This window comes from Schistocerca cancellata, chromosome 4, assembly GCF_023864275.1.
Source record: "Schistocerca cancellata isolate TAMUIC-IGC-003103 chromosome 4, iqSchCanc2.1, whole genome shotgun sequence".
NCBI classification, from domain to species: domain Eukaryota; kingdom Metazoa; phylum Arthropoda; class Insecta; order Orthoptera; family Acrididae; genus Schistocerca; species Schistocerca cancellata.
In genome coordinates, this window is record NC_064629.1 from 511469172 (window position 1) to 511496412 (window position 27241).

The 27241-nt window shown below is 39.4% G+C and overlaps 1 protein-coding gene across 6 annotated transcripts in view; it reads left to right on the forward strand.

Annotated features, from left to right (window-relative positions):
- Positions 1 to 27241, forward strand: part of LOC126183194 (solute carrier family 35 member E3-like) — a 174130-nt gene that overhangs the window by 133063 nt on the left and 13826 nt on the right. The window contains exon 7 of one of the 6 annotated variants that reach the window (XM_049924948.1): positions 14352 to 14368. The exons of 4 other annotated variants lie outside the window; for them this stretch is intronic. The gene's annotated coding sequence lies outside the window, so the exon portion shown is untranslated. Of the gene's footprint in view, positions 1 to 9110; positions 9448 to 14351; positions 14369 to 27241 lie in introns of those variants that run through there. One more of the 6 variants, XM_049924947.1, reaches the window with a different exon arrangement.

The window sequence follows — 27241 nt, forward strand, 5'->3', positions numbered from 1 at the left end:
GAGTCAACTCTCAATGAGGAACTTGAAACTTTCAGCATAGGACAGAAGCATATAGAGAAACTATAGCTCAAGTTTAAAAGAATAGTTGACCATGCACTGGATAGATATGTACCCAGTAGAATGGTTCATAATGGGAAGGAACCTCCATGGTATACAGTCACTGTAAAGAAATTTCTAAAGAAACGGAGATTACTGGATAATAGGTTTAAAACAAAGTGTAGGGCTATTGATAGAGAGATGCTGAATGAAAAGCATTTGGCTGTCAAGAGAGCAATGTGTGATGGCTTCAGTGAGTACCACAGCAAAATATTGCCATATGATATTTCACAAAACGCGAAGAAATTCTGGTTATATGTAAAGGTGGTTAGTGCCACCAAAGGTAGTGTCCAGTCACTAACAAATAAGACAGCAGCTCAAATTGAGGATAGCAAAGCAAAAGCTGAAAGTCTTAACTAAAATTTTCAAATGTTCCTTTAAAAAGGAAAATCCAGGAGAATAGCCCCAATTTACTCCTTGTACAACTGAAATAGATAATAATATAAGTATTGGTCTCAGTGATATTGAGAAACAGCTGAAATCATTAAAATTGAGCAAAGCTCCAGGATATGATGGAATCCCTGTTAGATTCTATACTGAATTTGTGGCTGCATTAGCCTGTTTTTGAACTATAATCCATCATAGATCCCTTGAACAAAAAACCGTATCCAGTTCTTGGAAAAAGCACAGGTCACACTCATCTATAAGGAGGGTAGCAGAAGTGATCCAGAAAACTACCATTCTATATCCTTGATGTCAATTTCTTGTAGAGTCTCAGAACACATTCTGAACTCAAACATAGTGAGGTATCTTGAAGAGAATGACCTCCTCAATGCTTACCAGCATGGATTCCAAAAACATTGATTATGTGAAACCAGTCTTGCACTCATCTCACATGAAAGATTGAATGCTTTGGATCAAGGCAGCCACATAGTTGCAGTATATCTTGCTTTCCAAAAAGCATTTGACTCAGTAGCACAGCTGTGCTTATTGTCAAAAGTTTTATCATATGAGGTATCAAGCGAAATTTGTGACTGGATTGAAGACGTTTTGGTATGAAGGATGCAGCATGTTATTTTGGATGGAGAGTCACTGTCAGATGTAGAAGTAACTTCAGGCATGCCTCAGGGAAGTGTGTTGCAACCCTTGTTGTTCATGCTGTATATTAATGACCTTCCAGACAAGAGTAATAGTAACTTCAGACTTTTTGCAGGGGATGCCATTAGCTATAATGAAGTACTACATGAAAGAAGGTGCATAAATAGTCAGTCAGATCTTGGTAAGGTTTGAAAGTGGTGCAGAGATTGGCAACTTGCCAGTGTTCAAAAATATAAAATTGTGAACTTCACAAAACAAAACAAAAATCCTATCTTTTGATTATAATATCATTGAGTCACAGTTGGAATCGGCAAACTCATACAAATCTATGGGAGAGTGTCACAGAGGTAGTGAAGGAACTGAACTGGAAGACTCTTGAAGATAGATGTAAACTATCCCAAGAAGTTTCAAGAACTGGCTTTAAATAATGACTCTGGGGATATACTACAATCCCCTACCTATCATTCACATATAGATTGTGTGGATAAGATTAGAATAATTACTGCACACACAGAGACATTCAAACAATCAGTCTTCCTGCACTCCATACGTGTGTGGAACAGGAAGAAACCCTAATAACTCAGACAGTGGGACATACCCTCTGCCATGCACCTCATGGTAGTTTGAAGGGTATTGACGTAGATATATATATGTCAGCATTATTTTAATGTTATAAGATACCTTTTTGCATGACTTTCTTTTATGTGTTGTAGCAAGCATGGATTTAGTTCAGGAAGAAGTTGAGCAGTTACTGCAGCACACATAAAATATTAGTTAATTTTACTATAAGTATTTAATGCAGAATACTTAACTTAGTTGCAGTCCATGTCCACTTGAATGACAATGTATATTTATTGCTGTCCCAGAGCACAAGAATACTGTTTACACTTGAAAAGTATTGAAGGGCAGTAACATAGCAATGTAAATTTAACTTTAAAATTTGGTATACATTTCTGACAGATAATACTAACTCTGCCAGAACTGAACTATGTTGATGCTGATGTCTTAATTGGCAATCAGAGTGGAGTGAGTAGTGCTGCACTCTGATGTAAGTAGACATCCAGCAGCGGTGGCATATGGAATCTTTTGATGGAGAGTCTTTGCCGATGCCTCTCATTTGTGGCTGCATCTGACGGTGATTGTCTTTAACTTTAATGTGGACATAGATGAGGAGACAGAGACTGTAATGATGGAAGATGGCAGCTCCCTGTCCACATCCTGGTATCTACCTTGCGAATGACTGAGAACATTGGCCACACAGTGCATGCCCGGATTCAGGAATGCAGACACTTTGGTCACGAGGACAGCAGATGGAAATCCAGGGGCATCGTGATTACTGTCTGAGAATTGTGCCTTCGCCAACTTTGGCTCTGAATAAAGGACCATTGGTGGTGGAAGCAGCAGCATGATGTTGATCTCCACTGTCACTGTTCTGGATGGTGCTGAGCTGTTGCGGACCACAACGGCATGCTGGGTAGATGGGTAAAAAGTCTGTGGCAGAATCACTGACATAAGAACAGCATAGCTGATAGTGTTGATGCTGGTGCAGATCAGAGGAACCATGTACACTGTGAGATGAATGAGACGCAATAAGTGTGGGATGACACCATGCTGCCATTGATTTTTCTTGCCAAAAACTATAAAGAAAAGTTGATCCTATGGATGAAAAGATGCAACAGGGTACGGTAATGATGACTGTATAACAATTCTGCTAGCAACTTCGTATCACATGGCAAGGAGTGGTAGGAGGAAATAAAAATCTTTAAGGCTTCCTCCAATGTGTGGAAGAAACAGAGCTTCTCCATGTGACTTTTTGAATGTAATTTTTGAATGTTTAAATGAACTGTTCAGCGTTACCATTAGACTGAGGGCAAAAAGGAGCAGTAGTTACATGATGTATGCAGTTGTCATAAAAAAACTATTGAAAATCAGCTGACATGTACTGTGGTCTGTAATTCAAATCTCCAGACAACCTTCGAGACAAAAAATAGAAGACAAAGCTGTTACAGTACTAGTGGTTGTAGTGCATGTCATCGGAACTATAAAAGGAAATTTGCTATATGCATCAACCACCAACAATCATCGCATGTTCCAGAATGGAGCCACAAAATCAATATGTATACATTGGCACAGTTTGGTTGGACATGACCACTGGAAGAAGCATTGTGGCAGAGTGGACTTATCCTCTGCACAAGCATTACAATGAGAGATCATTTGCTGAATCTGGGCGTTGGTACTATGCCAAGTACAATGATGTTGCGCCAGTTGCTTTGTGTGAAATACACCCCAATGACTTTGATGCAACAAAAGCAAAACTTCCTGCTGGAGGAAATGAGGAATCATAAGCTGCGCATCATCATTCTCCATACGCAACATCAGAACACCCAACTGTGCAGATAGCATGGGATGATGAATAAAGCAGCAATGCGCAACTGGATGGGGAATTTCTTTCAGCCTACATTGTCTCCCATGGCACACATATTGAAAACTACTTGAAGAGCTGGATTGGAAGCAGTGGCTCCAACAAAACACTGAATACTGAGAAAAAATCTTGAAGAATCTCAAAGTCTTGAGTATCAGTTTGATAAGATGATTCCTCAGATGAATCAAATGCTATGTCGACTCTAACCAGTAAATGAAACAACAAATCAGCATTCAAATGTTGTGCAGTGGGACTGTACAACAACTCGTATCAATAATTAGACAATACCTGAGCCCACTGTTGCAATTTTTGTGCTGCCCATAATGGGACAGGCTTGGATGGATTGAACAAACCTGTTAAAGGCTGATGATCTGTAAACAAATAGAACTTTTGACTGTACACATACAGGTGGAACTTGGTAACACCATAGATAATGGTGAGCACCTCTCTTTGAAGTTGACTATAACTGTCCTGAACTTTGTGGAGAGGCAAAAGCAATGGGCCCATCATATGAACAAATTCAATGGGAGAATACAGCCCCAAACCCATAAGAACATGCTTCCACAGCTAAGATAGCAGGCTTAGCTGGATCAAAATGAACAAGATGACAGTGACATAACACTGTGTCCTTTAATCACTCAAATGCACCCTGACATTCTTGTGACCACACAAAAGGAACACAGTTCACCAGAGCATCAATTTGCACATCATTTGCAATAAACTCAATGTGATATGTTAATTTTCCCATGACAACTTGTAATTCCTTGGTATTATGGGGTGCTGGTAGATCTTTAATTGCAGACAAGTTGAATGAGCAGAAAGAATACCCTGAGCATTTACGACATGCTTTGTGGAAGAAGGAGCACTTTTCCTTCTTATCCTTTAAACAAGCTGCAGTAAACACATTAAACAATATCACTTTTACAATTGAGCAAGAATCCAATACTAGGTCCTTAAATTTTTTGGACCTCACTTTAACTGTGGTTGACAACCGCATTGAATTTAATATTTTTCGAAAAAACATGTTTTCTGACAATATTATACCTGCAGACTCGGCCCATCTGTATGCCCATAAGATGGCCTTTTTTCATTCTAATATTCATTGAGTTACAGGCATCCCTCTTGCACCAGATGCAGTAGAAACTGAACTGGTCACACTTGAGAATATTGCTATAAATAATGGCTATAGGCCTCAGTTGGTAAGACAGATGTATAACAAGAAAATAAATAAAAATAATATTACATCTTCCACCCTAGGGGATGCATTAGATGACAAACAGGTAGCAACAATATCTATCCCTTACATGGGCAATATAAGTTACAAATTGGGGCGTTTACTCAGAGCCCATAATTTCAGAGTCGCATATTCTACTAATAATAGTTTACATAGGAATTTAATTCACTCCTTGCAGAGTAAGAGCGATGAACTTTCCCAATCAGGAATGTATAAAATTACATGTGGGGATTGTCCAAAATTTTACATCGGGCAAACGGGGTGAGCTTTGGGTCTCAGGTATAAAGAGCATATTCCTACTAGAAGTGGTGACAGTAGTAAGGGCTCTACTTATGCGGAACACCTTGTGCAAACGGCTCATGTGCCGAGCCCTCCAGTTAATATCGAGTTACTTCATGCCAAGGTTAAGGGCTTAAAACTGGATGTTTTGGGAGAAATGCAGATCTTTAAGCATCTGCAACATTTTAAAGACAATATCCTCAATGACCAACTCCTACTAAGAAATAGAAAATTTTTTGAAGGTTTTGCGCCTTTACTTTGTCCATCATACTTGTAAATCTGATGATCTGGCAATTATCACATGCACGCGCTGATTTGTGAGCGCGGTTGGTCCAGCTGTTCATCTTCTTTCTTTTTATCCTCATTTTCCTTTTACGATGAAGGTGATTTTAGCCCGTTGAACACCTCACGTTTTATTCCTATAACTTTATTACCACAACGTCTTTACATTACATCCCCCCAGGCTAACTACTGGCTTTAGGTATAGTTTTTAAGAGTTCCTCCTGTTGTCATAGGTAACTTCATATGTAAGTTTCTTTACTAGCATAAGCAACCGTGTGCGGTTATTTTTTCTCCTATTTAGCTCTTTTCTTGTCCTATCCATTTCATTTCTTGATATACGTTGATCCACGGTTGGGAATATATGGGCTATTTAGTCCCGACCCATGTATAAACTTTCTCGTATTCGTATGTGCATGCACATTCAAGTAACTTCCCTTGTCTTGCGCATGTGCATAGATAGCGGGTCAGGCTTGTAAGTGAGTCACCGTTTGTAGCTGTAGTTTATGGCGGGTCATGGCCCATCGAACATAGACCGGTGTGAGATGGAGCGTACACCATTAAGTTAAGTAGTGGTTTTGACTTTGTACATATGTACTGTTTGTGTTTTCCTTTTCTTTTTCGTTTATAAATGTGTGTCTATGGTGTTCTTTTAATCATTGACAAAGGTCTTCTTAGGCACTTGTGGGTTTTATTGTTGTTCTGAAGAAGGTGTAATTATCTACGCCGAAACCTGGGTTAACACTTAACACTAGGTGCTTCTTTCGCAATCGAGGTGGGTTTTTAGTTTTTTAATACATGAAACAAACATTGTAAATTTGGTAAATGTTCAGCAGGCATACAACCCTCAACAACAGTATCATCCAAACAGTTTGTACAGGAAAGTATTGTGGGTGTTAATTGTTCCATGAAATATTGAAAAATAATAGGAGCTGACGCACTTCTGAATGGTTGTCTTCGAAACTGGAACAATTCCAGGTGAATACTGGTTACAAATATTGCTTGGACCGCTTGTTCAGTGGTAACTGCAAGTATGCTTTATGTAAATCAATTTTGGAAAAGATTCTAACCTGTCACAATCTGTACATCTATTCCTCCAGTCATGGGAGAGGAAATGAATTCATGACTTTTTGTGGGTTTGCTATGGCTTTGAAATCAGCTCACAGATGTAAATGTCCTCATGACTTTTTAAGTATGACCAAGGGGGTTGCCCACTGGCTTGCAGAAAAGGGTTGCATTACCCCATTGGCACAGTTTCTGAGCATTGTACTCATGTATAGCATTGGGGAAAGGCCTAGCTCAATAAAATTGTGGTTTTGCATTACCTTTAACAGTAATGTGTGCATCAAAATCTTTAACCTTTCATAAACTTGGTTCAAAAAGTTCATTGTACTTATTACACAAGTCAGAAACATTAGTATGAGCACAGAAACAATTTCTAACACACAGTCTTGTATGCACAAGTTGAAGGAATCAAACAAGTCTAAAGTAAAAATGTTTGCACTGTTTCTAGAACACAGAACATGAAATGTCACACACTTTGTAACATCATGTTTGCTGGCAAACTGCACATGCCGAGTTCTGGTATTTCATGTCTGTTATAAGCAGACAAAACAGAAGTAGACTTCTGTAGCCCTGGGCTACCGATTATTTTGTAGGAGTATTTGTTGATTAAGAAAACAGATGCACCTGTGTCTGACTGAAATTTAATTGTCTTTTAAGCCACTCTTAATTAGACAAAATGTCTGTTCTTCTTTCTGTGTACTTCAGTAGAAGGTTTCTGTGCAGTGAACCTCTTTTGCTGTTGGCTGCAATGGTTGTGCCCTCACAACATTACCTTGCTTAGAGTTGCCCTGTATCTACCTCTACATCTACATACATACTCCACAATCCACCATACGGTGCGTAGCAGAGGGTACCTCGTACCACAACTAGCATCTTCTCTCCCTGTTCCACTCCCAAACAGAACGAGGGAAAAATGACTGCTTATATGCCCTGTACGAGCCCTAATCTCTCTTATCTTATCTTTGTGGTCTTTCCATGAAATATAAGTTGGTGGCAGTAAAATTGTACTGCAGTCAGCCTCAAATGCTGATTCTCTAAATTTCCTCAGTAGCAATTCATGAAAAGAACTCCTCCTTTCCTCCAGAGACTTCCACCCGAGTTCCTGAAGCATTTCCGTAACACTCGTGATGATCAAACCTACCAGTAACAAATCTAGCAGCCTGCCTCTGAATTGCTTCTATGTCCTCCCTCAATCCAACCTGATAGGGATCTCAAACGCTCAAGCAGTACTCTCCCGATCTTTCTTGTACCACGAGTGCAACTGTATTTGCTTCCTGAGCATTCTCCGAATTGTGCTGTTAAACCACAGTGGGTCTTTTCCATCCGTAACCCACTTTTTCAGCACATACTTCTCCAATGTGTGATTTACAATGTGTTTAAAATTTGCCCATAATTCTTCCACGTCCATCATACCGGAAGTAGGCAAGCGGTAGACCAGTGACCGTCCTCGCTGCATTGTAAATAAACTGTCTGGATATGACCTTGTTTATCACACTCAAAACATTGTGCTTTATGACAAGGACAAGCTTTTCTATCATTAATTGAAAAACAGACTTCATCACTTTAGTCTAAAATACAGTAAAGTATCCACCACAGGCAGTTAAAAGAGAAGGTCCATGCATTCAAGGACATCAAGTTTATTTGAATTAAAAGAATACAATCTTCCATCTCAGAAACTAGTCTTAAAACAGTCATGAACACGATAAACTTTTCTGGTGTGAACACAAAACAGTACTTCAGGCTGAAGGCCTGGTAATTGGGAAAACAAAGGGTTATGAATTAAAGTTTTTGGCACACTTCGTGCAGGAAACAAATTACTGAAGGAACTAGTTAGAATCAAAGTTCACAATGAGAAATTTATGAAGTCTGGTAAAGCTGAGTTAAAGATAAACACTGAAATATTACAAATCTGGTGGTTGGTCACCACGCTGGGTCCATGTCTTCTTCGGAAATGCCATGTTTCAAGTTGTGGGATGTGAAGGCTGGCTTGGATGGCAGTGACAGCATAGTGATGACTCCTGAGTGAGTTCCTGATTGAAGAAACACATAAGCATAGGCACCTGGTCCAGGAAGCCCACTTGGAGTGAAATCCCTTCTCAGGGCTCGTGTGGCAGCTTAAGTACTGCCATAGGTGCCAGGATACAGTTGGTCTTGCTTCCTGTTATGTAGCTGCATAGGGAAGAGGGCCATCGGTTGAGAAATCCCTGCTGACACTTCATTCACCATATAGTGGCCATATGTAGCATGGCAGTCCTAAAGTGTTGTCTGACATGTATGTTGGATGTATTGTGTGTTGCTGGCAGAGTAAGCATAAGCCCACAATACAGCATCCACCTCTTGTACAATGAGACTGAAAAGTGTTTCCTTTATTTTTTCAATGAATCTGAGTCCCACTTTCATTCACTGTAACTTAAACTTTAGATTGAGTGCCTTGTTCACTTTCAACAAGAGCAATAGATGTTGCCTCAAAATCAACTTCAGTTGTGTCCACAATACTTTGAGATTCTATAATTGACAAACCAATAATTTTATTTCAATTATGATAGTGAGCTTAAGTTTTCTATCTACAGTGTCAAATGAATTTATAATTTACTTGTTTAATAGAGGTTGCTTAAAAAATCATATCCTACATTTTCCTTTAAAAAAAAAAATTTGAAAAATGTTACAGCCTTCCTACTTTTGTTTTGTTACCATTAGTTTCAGATGCTGTGCCATCCAACTGACTCACTCCACAGTATATTGATAAAAGAATCATTCAAGTGATCTATGGAACATGCAACTAACTGACCATGAGTATCTGAACACTAACTGTAGTACCACTGACTGTCCTCTTTGATGATAATTATTTGGATTTTGTAGAGGTCTTTCAGTGAGATTTTGCTACAGTAGTCATGAATTGCCTTTTCTCTTTCTATTGGTGTTTATCTACCCGTCGACTATAGGGATGGGGGTAGGGTTGTTAACTGTAGAACAAAATGAATGTAAGTATGTGGAGTCAATATGATTTATTAAACTAGATGACACCATAGTTTATAGTTTGAAATCAAAATTTTTACTTTAAAAAAAGCTTTTGTGATAGCAATGTAAGCTGACAGACGTGTACACAGGGCTTCATCTGTATCCCACTGAATAAAAAAAAAGTTCGTTTCCTACCCTTATTACTTCTTTTGTCTTGATACGTCATGAGAACTTTAAGAGTTCCCACATAAAGTGCTTCATGAAAACATCTAAGTTCGACACTGGCTTCTCTCCCAGAATATATAACTTTCAAATATGCTGCTGTATACTGCCCAGAAGCTAAGAAGACTATCTTGTCTGTAGTAACCCATCACACAGTCTTTCCTCAATCACCTCCCAACACAAAATGTTCACTCCCCTATCTCCCAGGGCAAGAGTAATTTTTTCCCCCAAACAACAAATCTTGTCCATCCCTTCCATCCAGTGTGTTCCTCTGCATCCACAGCTATCTAGCCTGTTGTTGGCTGTCACTTTTACCACCACTAGTAATATATGCTATTATAATATAAAATTTACAATTTTTTAACCTATTTGCTGATTTACATAAATGACATCTAGCATAAAGTGTGCTAAAATGCACATTAATTTTTATGGTATACAACATGTAAATATTAAATTATTTCTTATATAATTCTTAAATTAATAGTTCACAAAAAGTTAGCCTTTTTGTAAACAGTGAATTAAACTACAAGAAATTACAGGTATAACTCACTACTAAAGCCCTAATTAGCCTCTCTTTTAGCCATAATATATCATAGATCCCTCACACACAAAAAAACTTTGTTCAGTAGTTTGAAGAAAGAAAAAAAGTTGCAAATCTACTATAAGGGCAGCAGAACTGATCCACAAAATTATAGTTCAATATCTTTGATATACATGTCTTATTGAGTCTTGGACCATTTCTGAACTCAATCACGTAATGAAGTGTACTGAACAGAATGCCCTCCTCCAAGGCAATCAGCATAGAGTCTGCAAACATTGGTCTTGTGAAACTCAAGTCATGCTGTTCTCACATGACACTCTGCAAGGCAGGAATTAAGGAAGTCAGATAGATCCAGTATTTCATGACTCCTGAAAGGCATTTGCGTTAGTACCACTCCAATGCTTATTAACAGAAGTATGTTCATATGGTGTACAGGGCTGCTGAATGGAGACACCTCTACATTGTCAGGGTGATGATGTGGACATGTTGAGCATCTTTTGGCACTACTGAAACATGATTAACATGTTAACGTTGTTGCTTCTGATTTACAGTTCAGTGTCTTCTCGTCAGCCTGCCCTGGCACCTCATACCAATGATACAATGGAATTCCGCTGACTTCTGTTGTGGGCTCAACTTTGCTGGTTGCTGAGGTTGGTGGAAGTCTTGCAGGCTGACGTCTGGCAGGCTGTAGCTGAAGCCATAGTCTGACAGAGTGCTCATACTGTTTAGAGTGACCTTGATCCCACCCTGGAAGATGATGATGACCTACAATGACCCATTGGGATCTACCACACTATCAGAAGTCATGCAGTCAAATGATCCCAACCCCACTGGACAGTTAGGCACTGCCACCCAGAAATTTGTTCTGCATTGATCAGGGATGGAGGTCCTGGGTGGCCCTCTCTTCCAACAGTGATGATGATGATGATGATGGTGCAATAAGCATCATGAGATGTAGTGGTTTTGGAAGACCCTCAGTCTCCCCATCAGTGATGTGGTAGGTGGCTACCAAAATGAAGTTCTGTGAGTGGCAGGTTTTCGTTATTTGGATGTTGCCATCTCTGGAATGGCAAGCAGTGTGTTCACAAGAAGTGCTGGGACCTCCAACACGTGGATGTCACTGCACCGTAATAATCATTGCTACTGGTACTACCACCATAAATCCTAATGACCAACTGAATTCAGAGCTAGAGAACTGGGGCATTTCTGGAGACTGGCGTGAGGTAATGATGTGAGGCTCTGTTCATTATGATCAAATTTGGCCCACTTCCTTACCAATTGTCAGGAGTTCTAATTCTGCTGTGTCTGCTCAACAATTTCTTACAGTCTCTTAGCTGCACCATCAGGACTCTGAAATGTGTTATTAAACCAAGGTAACATTTGTTACTTGAAATCACAAGAGCTAACAAATACATGTCTTTCCTTCTCTCTTGGTTAACATTTTACTGAATGTGTAAACTTACGATTCGTGATTAGCACCAATGTATCAACATGTGCTTATGTATGTGACTGACTTGCAGTGTTTATTGTTTCTTTGTACTGCATATCTATGTCACCACCTCTGCCTGGATTCACCTGTGGTGGTACTAGTGTGGACTTAAGAAAAATTTAATTTCTTCCTCATTTCTGCTCTGAAGTGTAACATTCCCCTCTCCTTCAAGAGATTCATTCCAAATTTACTTTATCTATCTGTTACTGGACTGGTCTGTACATGTTTTGTGCTTACAGTCTTACAGTATTCTGAGTCTAGTACCTTGGTTGCTTCTTGAGCTGAACCATAAGGCTCCTAATCTTAGTCTGTGTTACCTTTATTATCTAACTTGACATTGTCTTTGTGGTCTATTTCCTACTACTAATACACTTTAAACTTTCTATTCTTAATTCTCATCACTAGTGTGTATCAATGCCATGGATATTTGATGGCTTGATGATTTGTTTAAGCAAGATATTTTGCATTTTAAGCAGAAGTAAATTGCACTAATGAGTTGAAGAATCAGGATAACATTTGTTGTGGACACACTAACAATTATTATGCTTTGCTTGCATTTCTCATGATATTGCTTTAAATGTATTAGTGTCTGGTCCAGTGAAATTCTTTCCCTGTCCGAGGTTAACAGTTCACCTAAAGCATGTAATAGGCTGGTTCTGTGCAGGTAATATGTGCAGTGACTCTTCTGTCCAGTACAACACTGGTCAAGAAAAGTTAATCATTGGTGTAGCTGGGATAGTAACTGGCTGTTGAAACTGTGTTCTGGCTATGATGCATTTGGCTCTGTTGGATAGTAATCTGCTATTTCACAATTCTAATTTTGTCATCGCTCTTGATTTTCCATTTCTGGAACAGCCGACAATCACTGTTTCTGGTGAAAACATGGAGTAAATACAGTGGTCCCAGTTTTCTGCAAATGAGGTTGTCAGCCTAGTACTCCACTTTCACTTTACTGCTTCCATTTTCTCAAGAAATAGTTGTATTTCACATATCTGTTCATTAGTCTGTACTACTATGGCTGGACAAATGGGAACAGTTTCTCTGATTCAGTTGTTTAAATCTACTATGGACATAAGTATGTGAGCATCTTTCCATTCTGAAGTGAATAACATTCTTAAGTCTGTACTTTTACCCATTTACTGATGGTGTCCCACGTAATCAGATATGGATGGATCATAAAACATTGATATTGCACATTTATGCCTTCTGCCAGAAATATTATGGTGATGCATAAACTAACCTGGTCAGTGCTAACATTAACAGTACATATCCAATCAAATGGGGCTATATGTTTTTGTTTTAGATGTACAGTGTGCTGTAACCCTTTGAGAAAGTCCCTTTGTGCTTGTTGTAACCCTGTCAGAAATTGCACTGGTGTTAGCAGTATTGCACTAAGTTGTCCATGGGTGGCATAATGAACTACTTCTTGTAACATTTCTGTTTCGACCCTGCTAATGTTTGCAGTAATTTTGCTAATACCATCCTTTCATCAGGTGCATTTAGGTGACTTTTCACCTCTTTTAAATCACTATTTAGGGTATCCATAGTGCTCTACATGTACAGCTCTGACTCTTTCACTAACTTTTCCACTGTTTTGGTAATATTTAGTATCCCTTGTTCCATATTTGCCTGTTGTGTCATTTTCCAACCTACTGTCTGCCATCTCCTGTATGATTCCTCACATTTCATTCGGGCTTACTGTATCCTCATTGTTTGCTGTTCCAACCACCATTTTTAATAGCTTATCCACCTGCATCCAACCATCCTCTTTTCTTCCATACTAGTGACTGCAGAACTACATCCATCAGTTGGTGCAATGGAGCCATTAAATTTTCATAGGAAAGCTTTGGCTCTTGGTACTAGTTTTGCTCATTTGGTAATACTTCTCATTTTATTGCATCTTTGTCAATCTCTATGAAGATGTTTTGCAGTCTTCTGACTGGATTTCTCACCTCTAGAATGCTTAGTATCAACTAAATTGTCCACTAATGATTTGTGAGGAGCATATCTGTTTGTCTTGACAACAAAATCCCAGTGTTCAGAGGCTGGTTCCATATCATACCTCCTTTGCAAAAGAGTAGTATTGTTATGTTCATGATAATCCCTCTGGATATCATCATTGGTGCATCACCTAAGAGAAAGGGAATTACCATCAGTCCCCTCTGTCCTTCAGATCAGTGTATACCTACAGAATCAAAGACAAGCAAATAAAAAATAGTGTTAACCTAATTACCCTAACATATATCCCAAAATTACCTATGTACACCTGCAGTGAAAAATGCATAGTCTCCCTATTTTCTCTTAGATCTAAGTCCATACAGTACATTACAACTTCTCCTTTTGTGGTAATGGCAAAGGAACATGCAGTAACGCTTCCCTCTGCTGACATGGACTACAGATGTCTTAGTTAGTAGTTGCAGTTTTACATTTACCAATGAAGTAATTTTGATGACCTTGTATAGTCCCTTATACTTCTTTAAAAACTTTTTTGTTTTGCCCTTTGGAATAAAAGGGTTTTCTAGCAACACCCACTGCCCTATCTTGTATATTGCTGTTTGCCAAACTTCTCTTAATCATTTAGAAAATTGTTTTACAAACTCACGTTGCCTCTCTAATTTCAGTTGAACCACATCAAAACATCACTTTCCAGTGATCATTTCTTGTTGATAAAATGAATAAGAATGTCTTGCACTAATTTAATTAGGCACATGATTTTTTTTTTCATTAGAGTAACATGAGATGGAGCTACTGGAGACAAATAACAAGGACAGTGTACTAGTTATTACTTTACTGAAAAGTAAAAATTCATATGGATATGATGAGTTACCAGGTAAAATAATGAAAATTTATACATCATACAATACTATTTCACTTCTTTAGGTACACACCTTTTCAGTCAAGTCATTTTCAGGTAGGCATAATCATTAGTGACCAGAATGGTACAAAAATTATTAAGTTGATAAGTAAAAGCAAATGACTGTTACCATTGGTGTTCAAAAGAAAGAAGGAAAGAGATCCTACAGCCTTCTACTGTACAATTTCAGTGGCAGTTAACAATCAAGATGCTAGAAGAGTGGATAAAAATTTCTACTTTTAATTTTTCTATTGAAAATGCAAAATCTTTTCTTTACTCATGTAATATCTAGAATCTAGAATGAGGGTCACCAATAAATTTTAAATATTAGATAAGTTTTTTGGTGTTCATTTTCAGTAATAAGCTTGTCTAGTTGTAACATATGAGGGATTTTAAATTACACCTGTTCAAAGCACAGAAAATGTTAAAAATTCTGTTGTTGATAATTCTTCTGGGTTATATGGCCATGGTCCATGGAATTCTTCTATTCCTAATGTTTCGTCCAATACTACGTTGGACATATTCAGAGGTATGGCTGGTCCTGCTGAGTCCTGCCGGCAGGACTCTAAAGATGTCCAACATAGTATTGGACGAAACATTACGAATAGAAGAATTCCATGGACCACGGCCATATAACCTGGAAGAATTATCTACAACAGTACCATCCAGTCGTGAATGCCTTCATTGTACGATTTTTAAAATTCGTTAGTAACACGAAATGGGGAGGAGGCAACATGTGTGTTTCAGTTTTGTAGAGATACTGTATGAGCCCAGATTTTTTATTGTTGCACAGTGAAGCAGTGTGCTAGATCATCTTACTTCAAAATACTTGATGCTATACATCATGTAAGAGTTAAACTGATGCTCTGGACTTTTAGTATAAATACTGTTTTCAACCTCTCTGGGGAAGTTTTTAAGTTACATAATTTCAGGCACCAAGAAAGGTGGTCCAGTGGTTAAGAAATAGGATTCACATTCAGAAGGAGTTGGATTCCAGCCCCTATTTGACCATCAATATTTAGAATTTCCATGGTTGTCCTATTTTAAACTGATTAAGGCAAGTAGTTGGTTGTTCCTTCATAGAGGACTCAACCAATTTTCTTTCTTATCCTTGCCCTACACATGTTTGTACTCCATCTCTAATGAACTCATTACTGACGGGTATTAAAACCTAACCACTCTTCCATTACATCAAATGGCAACTTTTCATGAGAACTGTTCACTTTAGGAGCAATAAAAATCCTTGGAACTCATATACTTTTAGAAAGTATCAAATATTGAAGTTGCATGACAAGGGTGCAGCAACAGACATCTTTGCCCTCTTAAGAAACCTACAGTTATTTTAGAGCTGGACATTTTGTAAACAGTATAATAATTCAAGTGTAATTTTTAATTGTTATTTATTTTCTTCAGTGCTCTCCAAATAATTTGACTGAAGTATTTGACAGAAAAGACCCAAATGATTCATAAATTATTTCTACTGCTACAAAAGTCAGGGAAGTATCATACTACACTGGAAGCCAGAAAAATCAGTAAGGAGGCATAACAGCTGAGAAAGTTTGTTAGGAACACTGTGTTATTCTGTCCTGCAGTAATCAGTTTCCTTACTGTTAAGTCAGTTCACCTGCAGACTGTGGAAAGAGTGGCTAGAAATGATGGACAACAAGTGCAGACAATGAAACCAACTATCTGACCACAATGCTCCTCTGCCCAGTCGCTGAAACAGGATGAAGTGGCATTAAGCTATCCCCATGTAAGGCACTGTCCTCTGACCCATGGCTTGCTACTCTCACTAGAGGACCTACCTGTTTGTGATAGCTGTTTCAGTAGCAGTAAATCAGATTGTAATGGACTGTATTTCATATTCTGAAAAGTGAACACCAGAAATAGTGCCATTCTATCTTTCTGAGCTGACAACAAAATATGTGTGGTATATATTTTCAAATTTTTGTGTTGTTTGAATTCCAGCCTTAACTGTCTGAAGATTTTAATGTATTGTAGACTGACTGTCACATCTATTTTTAGTTTAATAGTTAGCCTGCCACTTGAATCCGGGGGTAGACCTTAAAAGATTTTTTCCCCTCTCTCTCTTGTGCTTCCTCCTTGTTTTGTTGTGAATTGTAAAGACTGACGAAGTACATGTCCATTTTCATTTTAGAAGTAAAGGATACTTTACTTTACTGACAGTGTTCACTCATCTCTAAATAATTTATTAAAGGGCACACAAGAAAAAGATGTCTCAACAGTTTTCAAACTAGCAATGTGCAATAGAATAGTTTTCTATTCCTCTGACCACAACTTATTAACAGATTTTGAATTTGATTTTATAAATAAGTGATCAGTTTTCCATGTAGTATATTCCTTTTTAAACGACATAATATAAGGTGTTGATAAAAAAATATGGCAACTGGATACCTTTCCTGACTTAAAAAAATGTTCAGGTTTCTCAATTAGAGTTATTTTGTTGTTGTTGTTGTTAAATTAATTGCTGCCACGCGGGATTAGCCGAGCAGTCTAAGGTGCTGCAGTCATGGACTGTGCGGCTGGTCCCGGCAGAGGTTTGAGTCCTCCCTCAGGCGTGGGTGTGTGTGTTTGTCCTTAGGATAATTTAGGTTAAGTAGTGTGTAAGCTTAGGGACTGATGACCTTAGCAGTTAAGTCCCATAAGATTTCACACGCATTTGAACATTTGAATTAATTGCTTGTCTTTAGCTGTTGCAGAAAACACAAAAGCTGCTTTGTGTATGGGCAGCACAAGCCTAACTGTTGCACATTCCTATCAATCTCTGATCAATATGGCATATCATAGCAGGTTGAATCAACTGTGATAAAGCACACTTCTGCCCACACTGATATTCAGTACTCTTGTAATGGTAGCACAAATAGTGAAGTAGAGGAATAAATTTGATGTGATTGATAACTCAGAATGAGATTTTCACTCTGCAGTGGAGTGTGCGCTGATATGAAACTTCCTGGCAGATTAAAAATGTGTGCCCGACCGAGACTCGAACGCGGGACCTTTGCCTTTCGCGGGCAAGTGCTCTACCATCTGAGCTACCGAAGCACGACTCACGCCCGGTACTCACAGCTTTACTTCTGCCAGTACCTCGTCTCCTACCTTCCAAACTTTACAGAAGCTCTCATGCGAAACTTGCAGAACTAGCACTCCTGAAAGAAAGGATATTGCGGAGACATGGCTTAGCCACAGCCTGGGGATGTTTCCAGAATGAGATTTTCACTCTGTAGCGGAGTGTGCGCTGATATGAAACTTCCTGGCAGATTAAAACTGTGTGCCCGACCGAGACTCGAACTCGGGACCTTTGCCTTTCGTGGGCAAGTGCTCTACCATCTGAGCTACCGAAGCACGACTCACACCCGGTACCCACAGCTTTACTTCTGCCAGTACCTCGTCTCCTACCTTCCAAACTTTACAGAAGCTCTCCTGCGAAACTTGCAGAACTAGCACTCCTGAAAGAAAGGATATTGTGGAGACATGGCTTAGCCACAGCCTGGGGATGTTTCCAGAATGAGATTTTCACTCTGCAGCGGAGTGTGCACTGATATGGAACTTCCTGGCAGATTAAAACTGTGTGCCCGACCGAGACTCGAACTTGGGACCTTTGCCTTTCGCGGGGCAAGTGCTCTACCATCTGAGCTACCGAAGCACGACTCACGCCCGGTACTCACAGCTTTACTTCTGCAAGTACCACGTCTCACCAGGCGTGAGTCGTGTTTCGGTAGCTCAGATGGTAGAGCACTTGCCCACGAAAGGCAAAGGTCCCGAGTTCGAGTCTTGGTCGGGCACACAGTTTTAATCTGCCAGGAAGTTTCATATCAGCGCACACTCCACTGCAGAGTGAAAATCTCATTCTGGAAACATCCCCAGGCTGTGGCTAAGCCATGTCTCTGCAATATCCTTTCTTTCAGGAGTGCTAGTTCTGCAAGTTTCGCAGGAGAGCTTCTGTTAAGTTTGGAAGATAGGAGACGAGGTACTGGCAGAAGTAAAGCTGTGAGTACCGGGCATGAGTCGTGCTTCGGTAGCTCAGATGGTAGAGCACTTGGCCGTGAAAGGCAAAGGTCCCGAGTTCGAGTCTCGGTCGGGCACACAGATTGATAACTGTTAGGAAGGTCTCATGGAAATCACATATTCGTGACTTGTGGAAATTGGATGCAGCTATCTCAGTTATTAGAAAATTCCCCACATTCAGCATCAGAAATGCAATGAAACTTATTATTTCACATAATTTCCTTTCTTCATGGCATTAGGATAGTTTTTTTGTGACAACTCTGTTCAAGCACATATGTAGTGTTATTTGATATACCTCATGTAGGTATCTGTTGGCAAAGCTTGGAATTTTTGAATTAACTTTGCGGCATTACCACTTTCCTATGAGATGTGCAGATGGCAATGTAAACTTGTTTAAAAGTAACTGATTATCCAGCCAATGAACACATCAATGATGTTAATGTTGGATATGCTGATGTGGAGCATCCCGAATAATTCCCTTTTAAGAGACTGCTTCTGTTCCTTGCAGAAATACTAATTTTACTGTGATATTATAATAACTATAACTCATGGGAATGAATCAAAATTTAGGAAAAATGTTATTTAAAATATGATTCAGGAATTTTCACATGATGTATTTCATATTCTGAAAAGTGATCAACAGTAAATAAATTGAAATAGTGCCATTCTGTCTGGCTGAGCTGATAACAAAATATGTGTGGTATAAATTTTCAAAATTTTTGTGTTGTTTCCATGGTTTTCTCAAACAATTAATGGAAATGTTGCAATGCTTTCTATTGACAGGTCATGACCATAATGTTTCTCATTCATTGGCCATTATTTAAGTTTTTAAAATGAATAAATTCAATCTGTCTTATTATATTAAGGTGGTGGTTGTTGTTGTTGCAGTCATTGTTATCATCACCATTATTTCTAGTTTCATACTTTATAGTTCAATATTTGATATTTTGACTTTTTTGTTACAACTAGTCAATTACATTTTCCATGGCCATATATAATTGACACAGAAGTCTTCTGAAAGAAAAATAAAATAAAAGGAACAAACAGACTTTTATAGCCCCCCCCCCCAAGTGCACACAGGGGTAGCTATGAGCCAGGATGGTGTGAGTGGGTGGTGGAGGCAAGGTGGGAGCCCAGTAGTCTCCAGAGAAAGGTGGCCACAAAGGTAACAAGTTCTTTATTGATGCAGTTGTGCTATGTAGCACACTGAGTCAGTGGCTGTCTGGCCCCTCACTTCTGTTGAATCATCTGCTTGCATATCCTGAAATACTAATATGGAGTCTCTGCTGTGCATCGACAGCCTTGTTATGTAAGCAAGCCATATAGCTTCCACACCATCAGTGTGTATACTCGACTGTGTGACAATTCTGGGTGACACCTCAGCTGTGTCACAGCTGGGGATGCACATCATGATGAGGTACCTGTTCTGCTCTAGTGGTAGATAGCTGGTGTGCATAGGGTGTGACCCACTGCCTGTGGGCATGAGTCAGTTGTACTGCTGAAGCAGACCTGGATAGCCTGTTCCACTGTGGCATTAAGTCCAGGAGGGACTTAGTGCATAGAGCTGTTGCCGTGCTGTGGCCTTGAACCAGTGATGCCCACTAACAGATCCATGTAGCAAACTTGTCCAGCACAACTGTGTTGTCCTGGTACAGCTGTGAGACTGAGAATAATTTAGTTACAAAATATTGAGTGCTTATAGTTGGCAGCAGCATGCTTGTTGTGAGTATCCACCACTGTCAGTCGTGTATCCTACAAATCACAGCCACTGCTAGTGTGGAAATCTGCCTTGTCTCTTGCTGCACAACTTTGTGCAGTACTGCTGAGCCCACTGTTTCAGCATACCTATGGGCCTCTAGTGAAATTCCTGTCATCTACAATTATTTATCATTTGACATTTGTGATTTCTGGAAGGTTCTGGGACTTACTTATTCTTGGAGTATAGTTATTTACTAAAACTTTCTATGTATGTATAAATAAGAGTACTTTCTGTTGAGACAGGCAGTTTAGATCTGTCTGTCCTTTCATGTGTTTAATAACATGCTGTCAGGATAAAATGGTAATTCTTGTTGATAACCCTATTATCATAACTGGTTCTTGGTTCTGGACTCTAGATGACACAAGCTGGTGGAGATGCAGGGCATCTCATACATTGACATCACCATGACTCCAATATGGCTCAGTAAAAGCCATTACTATCATGTGCAGGAAACAGAATGCAAACAATGCATTCTGCCTGTGGTCTAACTTGTGATGGTACCAATGGATACATCAGTCAGTCAGAGGCCAACCTGGCAGCCCAGCAGTGTTTTATAAACACATGGCCACAAAACAACAAAATAGTTAAGAAATTGAACCAAATCACTAAATGCAACGGGTGAGATGACATGATATGTCTTAGCAATGCCTCTTTTATATGTGTAAAAACTCAAGAGCTGGGACAAACTTTAGGCAGAAATTAAGAAAACATTTGGTGACAACAAGCAGCAGGTCCACACAGCCAAATGACAACTCAAGAATAGGGCCCAGTGGTAGGTGATGTGGACACAAATATATATCCATGTATTTTTGCATTGTATCACACAGTGAATCCAAATTTGAGTGAAGCCAACAAATTTTCATAACCAATAAATGACATTGTGAAGGACATCTATTAAGTGTTCCTTTTGAAGGATATCAGCACAACATGGTACTATATTAACTGGTGCCAGCACATTGAGACAATGCCACCAGATTAAGTTGAACGACATTCGACAGACTTCTGAATGAAGTACTGATAGCAGTCATGGAAGAGCATCAGAACATTTTACTGCTAATACAGCAAATGGTATGAGAAGAAATAGGATAGTGATCATTGGCACCCATCTCTGCTAGACAAACCAAGGGGAGAAATAGAATTATAAATCCCAGACTTATACTGCAATCCTTAGACAATGTCCAAGATTCTTAACAATGTAGATACCACCATCCCCCTTGTCAGTTTGGTCACCATGCAGAAAAATAGAGATTTTTAGAACAGAATACAGCATGCCAGTGCATTTCCATTGTGAATACTCTGGGCAAGTTGTACACTACTAGAGAGAATGAAGAGGAATGGACTGAAACTGTGTTGCAGACTGAGACTTAGACCTGAGACCTCTGCGTTTTGCAGGCAAGTGGTCTACTGACTGAGCTATCCAAGCACACCTTATGACCTGTTGAACTTCCACCACTACCTTCTCTCCTATGCTCCATTTTTCTCATAACTTTTCCTGTGTAGCTTTGGGTCTGATGCCCCTGGAAGAAAGGCTATTGCAGAGAAATGCCTTAGCCAAAATATAGGAGATTGTTTCCAGAATGAATTTTCATTCTGCTGCAGAGTGTGCACTAATTAGGAACTTCCTAGCAGATTAAAACTGTGTGTTGCATGGGGATGCAAACCTGGAACCATACAGAGCTTCTAACTGTGTGCCCAGCAGTTAAATTCAGGAAAACTAAATGAGACAATTATTTTTGGAATTGAGGCCACTGTAAATGAAAATCCTCCATGAGTGTTAGTTGTCAAGATGTTGGGAAATGGCATCACATCATCATCATCATCTAGTTGAGGGCAGAAAAGTGCTCAGTCTAAAAAAATCCATATGTCAGCAATGATCATAGCCATTGCAGATGGACTGTTTCACAAATTGCCGTGAACAGCTGCAACTCACCTCTAATGGTATGTGCATAGGGATACTAAACCAGCCTATAAGTGGCCATATCTGTACCATCAATGGAAAATCAGGCTTCATTACCATTCCTGACTACCCTCTGGAGTAACATATTATTCAGCTGCCAAAAGGTCCCAAACTGACTGACTGCTGGCCATTCTGCATAAGTTTTTGGGTGCTTTCAAGTCTATGGACAAGACAAGGCATATCAAATGACTGAATGTGAAACATTTTTTTGATGTTGGGGATTATCTCCTAGTCAGTCAGCATAGTATGTCTCCAGTGGGACAACAGATAATGAAGAAGAAAATGGAAAATATGCTGCAAGAAGGCATCATTCAGTCATCCTTTCCTGTTGTCCTCATGAAGAAGGAATATAGCACATGGCATTTTTGTATTGATTGTTGGCATCTGAATAATACCATGAATGAGGATGAATGTCAGTTGCCACCAATTGACAGCACTTTGCACTGTCTAAAGGGAGCGCCGGCCAGAGTGGCCAAGCGGTTCTAGGCACTACAGTCTGGAACCGCGCAACCACTATGGTCACAGGTTCAAATCCTGCCTTGGGCATCGATGTGTGTGATGTTCTTAGGTTAGTTAGGTTTAAGTAGTTCTAAGTTCTAGGGGACTGATGACAACGGCAGTTGAGTCCCATAGTGCTCAGAGCCATTTTTTGTCTAAAGGGAGCAAATTATTTCTCCACTTCAGACATGCAGTCTGGCAACTGGCAGATTAACATTAACAATTCTAGCTAGGGAAAAGACACCTTCCATAACACCTGATGGCTTCTATGATTGCAGAATTATGTGGGTTGGTCTGTACAATGCTCTAGCCACCTTTGAAAGCATGATGGGCAACCTGCTGCTACATTGTAAATTGAAAACATGTCTTTTCTAAACTGTATGCCATTTTTGTTTTCTTAAGAATGTTGGAAGAGTATCTAAATCCTTTGAAATCTGTGCTGAAGCTTGTCAGTGGCACAAATCTTAAACCTGAATCCCAGGAAGAGCCGAAGAAATACAAATCTTGTTGCACCTAGCTGATGGGAAGGGGTCCAACATGATCCAGACAAAGTAAGAATCATAATGGATTTTCCAACTCCTCATCACATATGTGTCTGAGAGGCTTCTTCAGTGTGTGTTCCTACTGCAGGTGCTTCACAAAGGAGTTCTGTTTCAAGGCATGGCTACTGTATGAATTGCATCAGAAAGCAGACAAATTTTCTTTGTGTGAGAATGTTGTTCCCATGTTCTGACATCTTCACCAGTCCTTTCACTTCCTGAAAGAATGCCCAGACAGAACTACACATAGACATTAGTGGTTATGGGATAGGCACAGTTCTAATGCAAATCCAATAAGATGCTCAAAGAATGATTGCTTACACCTCCGAAGTACTATCCATGTCTGAGAATAATTACTCTGTGAATGATAAAGAGTGCTATGCAGCTGTTTTGGCAATCAGTAAGTTCCACCTCTTATGTGGCAGATCATTCATTGTTGTGACCCCATTCTTTAAGCTGGCGTACAACCCTGGATGATGATTGGTGAGGTGGGAACTGAAGCTTCAGGAATATGTTGTGACAGTCATACACAAAAGTGGATGCAAATAGAAGGGTGTGTACTGTCTTCTGTAGACTCCACTGGAAGAGAATTACAACATGGCAGTATCCAGTCATTTATTCACTAGTGAACATAGCAGCTGAACAAAAGGAAGACCTAGCATGACTTTCGATCATAGAGGAGGAAGAAGCTGTCAAATGAAAATTCATACTAATTTATGGAACATTGTGTAACAGAAATTACTACCCATTGAGGCAGAAATGATTGCTTGTCATTTCAACTCATTTACAACCAGCCATACTGAAGAGTTATAATGCTCTGACATCAGGTCATCTATGATTTGCAAAGACCCTTGATACATTAGAGAGCAGATATCATTTACTTGGTCTGTACTGATCTGTCAGACATTATGTAAGCCACTGTAGGGAATGCTAGCAACACAATTGTGTGCCTCAGTTACCCCCAGAACATCTGGTACCAATTCCTTGAGCAGTTAATCTATTCCACCAGGTAGAAAATGACCTCTTGTGGAGGCTTCTGAAGTCAAAGAAACAACCACATTTCTTGCAGATGATGTAATTTTGAAGTGTGGAGTGCTAGTTTTAATTATCTATGACTGTGGAAACCTGTTTCAATCAGGACTGAGGTCAGAGTAATTTCATAATGGCACACTGTCCACAGGATGACAAGTGCCTATGATCTGCAGACAAATGGCCTCACAGAAAGTGTTAGTAAGTAATTTACCAGGTATGCTTTGTAAGCATGTTGACATTGAATAGAGAGGCTGGGATATAACACTGTTTGTTGTGACATTTACATACAGTACAGGAAAACAAGGTACTATTGATTTCACACTGTCTTTCCTGATACACATTCAAGAGACTCTGAACAATAATGGATACTTCATATACATTTCAACCTGATGATGCTGAGTATGATTACATCAAATAGCCAATCACCCAAACTGAAGAAGCAAGATAACTGACATAGATAAGGACTGTGGAAGCCCTGATGATAACCACATTAATTCATTATAGTCAAGGTGAATAAAATACCTTAATTTATTGGCAAAATTGTGGGAGAATGTAATGTACCAGTAAAGGATACCATGTAGAATTGCCTAGTATGCTCAGTTTTTGAATTCCGTATGACTGTACCAGATTCTTGTTAAGTTGGTGTACAGGAAAAGATGCGATAAGTGCAGAGAAACCCTGCTAGGTTTTCAACCAGCTGGTTTAGTGAGAGATATATGAAGATCCACAAGGAACTTGAATGAGAATAACTGAACAAGAGGCTGTTGATTTAATTTATGGAATCAGTATGCCATATTTAAGGCAGATGATGTTCAGTATCTAGTAACTTTGATATCAATATGATTTAGACTACCAACCTGTCTTTTTTCAATAGATATTGTCCCCTTGCTCAATTTACAAATGGAAGTAGTAGTTCAGGCATCAATAATGATACAAAATGCTGACCAGTGAACTCTAGAAAGTATCTTGGAAGTGACAACAGGACGGACAACAGGACAACAGGAAAGTATGACTGAATGATGCCTTCTTGCAGCATATTTTCCATTTTCTTCTTCATTATCTGTTGTTCCACTGGAGACATACTATGCTGTCTGACTAGGAGATAATCCCCAATGTCAAAAAAATGTTTCACATTTAGTCATATATGTAGACTGTGGAAACACTATATTTCCTACAACTAGTGTAAATTTAGTAATTTTTCTCTTGCGTAAGATTCTGTTCAGCCCTGCTGGAGGGTGGGGGAGCAGATGTTGGCTTGTCAATGTGTCTTTTTCTGACCACATCATGTCAAGCTTGTGGACTCACTAGTGGGAAGCAGGACCAAATTTAGCAACACTCATGCTGCAACCATATTCATTTATTACTCTTTTACAGAGTACAGTGATGCTCCATGCCCATGTCCAGCAGGCAGGGTTGGCATCAAAACCACTGTCCTCAACAGTGGTACACTGTCAGGATCCCAGCCATGGCCATCACACACAGCTTGGCTTGCAGCAGAGTGTTTTTGCTGGGCAGGCAACTCAGTGACATTTGATGCTAAATCAATGCTGGTGACACAGCCTTACTTCACAGCCACACAATGAGTGATGGCTATGGCCTGCCACACTGCAGCTTGCAACATAGATGATGGCATTCAGGAACAAAATTCTGGCACCTGACATCTGCCTAGCAATATCCAGTAATGCCAGCTGCTAAATGGGCAGTGGCTAGCAGGGTCCCATTTCAACCCTCAGTCCTGTCAGTGCTAAATGTGGAACCATATGGCAAATTGTCCTATTGATGATGCTGACCAGTTTTGATAGTGGCAGACAGTGCTTGAGCCACAAAACTTCTCCACTCTGGAGTGACTGCTGACTTGGTGCCATTTGCTGGCTGGGTGAACACTATGTAATAGTGCTATGAAATAGTGTGTTGTCATGTAGACACTCAAGGTGTCACATAATCTTCCTGTTATAATCCTGGAATCCCAAATTTAAGTAACTCCATTGGTTGCCAAACATTGGTTGAACTGATATACTGGAACCTAAAATGTTGGCATAATGTTGCTGGTTGCATCAGTCTATGGTGGTTATGCACCCATTAAATGGTGACCTTTAAGACTGGCTAATGATGTTATGCTAATAACATATTATTTGTGTTGTTACAGATTATTTTAGTATTGTTTCACATGTTCTCATGATAATTTCATTTTATAAATTCAAATGTTATTTTCTTGCTGAAATGTTGGAATAGATATTTATATGATGAAGACTGCTGGCCTTGGTTACAGGGTGCAATTAGAGCCCATAGTTTGCAGTATCATACCCAGAATTGACCGAGGTCCTTTGTTTTGGAGCTGAGTGGAGAGTCTCAACCAAAAGCTCTATCACTTCTGTGCCAGTCTTGGCTGCACATTTCTTGACCTGTACTTTGGGGTGGATAATTTTAATAGTCCCCTTGATAAATAAGGAGTGCACTATGCAATGATAGCATGTGGTTGGGTAGCAGAATGCACATGTGTTTTTTTCTAGGTTAGACAAAAGTTTGAGGCCTTCTAATGAATGCTCACCAATCAGCATGCAGGAAGTATAATCAGATCATGTATGAAGTGAAATCACTTTGAATGTCAACATTTTAACAGTTAATTGCTGAAGTAATCCTGAATTTATTACCTTCCACGAAAGCAAACGCACTCTAATTACACTCAGAACTGATAGTGTCATGAAACCCAAAGTAGATGCTCTGCGGTATTTAACAAGACATGGAACATATACTGAAAAGATGGGTTAGATGCCATAGCAGGGGGAGTGTTCACAGAAACTGACAAAAATATCTTGTCTATAGGGATCAAACTTGTGACTGCAAAATTATCTGGATGTGAGTAACTGGCGTAGGTGAACAGGCCTAGGTGAACTCAAATTAATCATCAGATGTTTGTAGTGACCACCTGGTCTGTTGTAACAGTTGTAAATCA